We start from the raw sequence: 3,765 nt of genomic DNA, 5'->3' as shown, positions 1-3,765 counted from the left end.
ATAAGGCTGTTCTGATTTTTTTTTTTTTTTTTGAGATGGAGTCTTGACCTGTCGCCGAGGCTGGAGTGCAATGGCACGATCTCAGCTCACTGCAACCTCCCCCTCCCAGGTTCAAGTGATTCTCCCACCTCAGCCCCCTGAGTAGCTGGGATTACAGGTGCGCGCTATCTTGCCCAGCTAATTTTTTATATCTTTACTAGAGATGGGGTTTCACCATGTTGGTCAGGCTGGTCTCGAACTCCTAACCTCAAGCTCCACCCACCTCGGCCTCCCAAAGTGCTGGGATTATAGGCGTGAGCCACCGTGCCTAACCGGCTGTTCTGATTATTAAATAAGAGTACGTAAAGTGCCTACCATACAATAATGGCTCAATAAGTAGTAGCTCTGCACTGTTTTGCTGTGTTCCATGCACTCATAGATGTGAGGATATAACAATGAACAAGCTAGATTTGGGGCCTTCTCCATCAGAACTTTCGGTGTGATAAGGAAGACGGTTGAACAATTGAATAAAGGAGGCATCTGTCAAGTACTGTAAGAGGGTGGAGGGTCAGTCTTGGAGTTATCCTTGACTCCTCTTCTCTCACACTCCACCTCCAGTCCCTCAGCAAATCCTGTCAGTTCTACCTTCAGAAAAAGGCCAGACCTTGATCATATCCTGCCACTTCTTCTACTGGCACCCGGGTCTGGGTGCCACTTCTTGATTGACTCTTGAGAACCTGGATTATGCCAGTAGTCTCCTAAATGATCTGTCTCCCCGCCTCCACCCTTGTCCCCTATAATTTATTCCCCACAGAGCAGCCAAGGGCGATCCTGTTTAAACTCTTCAGATTATGTCACTTGCTACAGGCAGAATACTCCCTCCCCACCACCAAACATGGCTGCGTCCTAATCCCTGTGGCTTATGAACGTGTTGCCTTACATGGCCGAAAAGATTTCACAGGCCAGGTGTGGTGGCTCACACCTGTAATCCCAGCACTTAGGGAGGCTGAGGTGGGTGGATCACAAGGTCAGGTGTTCAAGACCAGCCTGACCAACATGGTGAAACCCTGTCTCTACTGAAAGTACCAAAATTAGCCGGGCATGGTGGTGCGCGCCTATAATCCTAGCTACTTGGGAGGCTGAGGCAGGAGAATCGTTTGAACCTGGGAGGCGGAGGTTGCAGTGAGCCAAGATCATGGCACTGCACTCCAGCCTGGTGACAGAATGAGACTCCATCTCAAAAAAAAAAAAATTTTTTTTCACAGATACGATTAAGGACCTTGAGCTAGGAAGATTATTCTGGATTATTCAGGTGGGCTCAACCTAATCACGTGAATTCTTAAAAGAGGATAACCTTTCCTGAGTGTGGTGTGAGGGAGACATGACCACAGAAAAACAGAGAAAGGCAATGTTGCTGGCTTCGAAGATAGAGCAAGGGGACCTTTAGAATCTGGAAAAGGCAAGGAAACACACTCTCCCCTAGCACCCCCTGAAGGGACCCAGCCCTGCCAACATGTTGATTTTATCCCAGTGAGATAACTTCCGACCTCCGCAACTGTAAGATAATAAATTTGTGTTGTTTTAAGCCACTAAATTAGTGGTAATTTGTTCTAGCAGGAATAGAAAACTAATACATCAGTCTTCTGCTCAAAATCCCCCAGCGGCTCCGCAGCTCACACAGGGTAAAAGACAAAGTGACCTCCAAGGCCCTAAGCCATCTGGGCCCCGGTATCTTGCGGATCTCACTTTCTCCAGTTACCCTTGGCTTACTCTGCTCCAGCCACACTGCCGTTCCTGGACCATCCAAGCATTCTTTCCACTCAGGGTCTTTGCACCGGCTGTTCTCTCTTTCTGGCCTGCTCCTCCCCCAGAAATCCACAAGGCTGTCTCATACTTCCTTTGGTCTCTGCTGCGATGTCACTTCCTCCATGAGCCCATCCTCAGCCTCCCGATGAAATAGGCACGTGTCCAGCCCACCTAACCCTGCCTTTTCTCGTTAACACTTATCACCACTTGACATATTATTTAATCGTTTATTATCTCCCTACTCCCCCTTCGGAAAATATGAGCTCACAAGGGCGGGGACTTTGTCTTCATGGCTGCTGCATCTCCTTGCATGGGGTAAGTGCTCAGTAAATAACTTATTATCAGATAAATTGAATGAACAGGCCGGGCGCGGTGGCTCACACCTGTAATCCCAGCACTTTGGGAGGCCGAGGCGGGTGGATCACGTGGTCAGATTGAGACCATCCTGGCCAACATGTGTGAAACCCCGTCTCTACTGAAAATACAAAAATTAGCCGGACATAGTGGCATGCACCTGTAATCCCAGTTACTTGTGAGGCCGAGGCAGGAGAATCACTTGAACCTGGGAGGCAGAGATTGCAGTGAGCCAAGATTGTGCCACTGTACTCCTGCCTGGCGACAGAGCGAGATTCCATCTCAAAAAAATAAAAATAAAAAAATTGAATGGATGGATGAATGAGGGACAGAGAAGGAAGAAAGGAGAGAGTGTTATGGGAACACTGATATCTCAGGTAGTACAAGAAAATAAGGGAGGACCTGAAGTGAAGCCTGTGTAGGAATTAACCAAATGCAGAGGGGACATGTTTTAAACATAGGGAACAGCAAGTATGAGGCCATGCACATGGCCAGCAGGCTGGAGCATACAGAGGCAGCATGATACGGCTTGGAAACTTACTTTAAGCAGTTGGATTCACTGTTAATCACTGTGGGGAATTCTGACCAAGATTGCTTAGTCTGGAATTACACTGCTGCTTGGGTTCAAATCCTGGCCCTGTCTCTTACCAGCTGTGTGTCTTTGCGCCATTACTCATCATCTCTGTTAAGAGAGTATGATAGTAACCCTACCTCCAGGGCAGGGGTGTCCAATCTTTTGGCTTCTCTGGGCCACACTGGAAGAAGAATTGCCTTGGGCCACACATAAAATACACTAAAACTAATGATAGCTGATGAGCTCAATAAATAAATAAATAAATAAATAATAGCAAAAAAAATCTCATATTGTTTTAACAAAGCTTATAAATTTGTGTTGGGCCGCATTCAAAACCATCCTGGGCTGCATGCGGCCTGCAGGCCACAGGTTGGACGAGCTTGTTGTAGGGCTATTGTGAGGAATAGATAAGCTAAATGTAAATAAGGTGTTTAGAAGAGCGCCTGGTACTTGGCCAGGTGCCGTGGCTCACGCCTGTAATCCCAGCACTTTGGGAGGCCGAGACGGGCGGATCACCTGAGGTCGGGAGTTCGAGACCAGCCTGACCAACATAGAGAAACCCCATCTCTACTAAAAATATAAAATTAGCCGGGTGTAGTGGCACATGCCTGTAATCCCAGCTACTCGGGAGGCTGAGGCAGGAGAATCGCTTGAACTCTGGAGGTGGAGGTTGCAGTGAGCCGAGATCGCGCCATTGCATTCCAGCCTGGGCAACGAGAGCAAAACTTCATCTCAAAAAAAAAGAGTACCTGGTACATTGTAAGCATGGCGTGAGTGTTAGCTAGTATTATTACCAGCAACAGGGGGATGCTGGAATTTTATTAAAAGGATTAACTTGATAGGCCTTAAGTTTTCTGTTTGTTTTTTGAGAAAGGGTCTTACCCTGTTCCCCAGGCTGGAGTGCAGTGGCGCGATCTCAGCTCACTGCAAGCTCCACCTCCCGGGTACACACCATTCTCCTGCCTCAGCCTCCTGAGTAGCTGGGACTACAGGCACCCGCCACCACGCCCAGCTAATTTTTTGTATTTTTTTAGTAGAGACGGGGTTTCACC

The sequence above is a fragment of the Rhinopithecus bieti genome, unplaced genomic scaffold, assembly GCF_001698545.2.
Source record: "Rhinopithecus bieti isolate Rb0 unplaced genomic scaffold, ASM169854v2 scaffold_5626, whole genome shotgun sequence".
In the NCBI taxonomy this organism is placed as follows: domain Eukaryota; kingdom Metazoa; phylum Chordata; class Mammalia; order Primates; family Cercopithecidae; genus Rhinopithecus; species Rhinopithecus bieti.
This window is presented reverse-complemented; position numbering follows the sequence as displayed.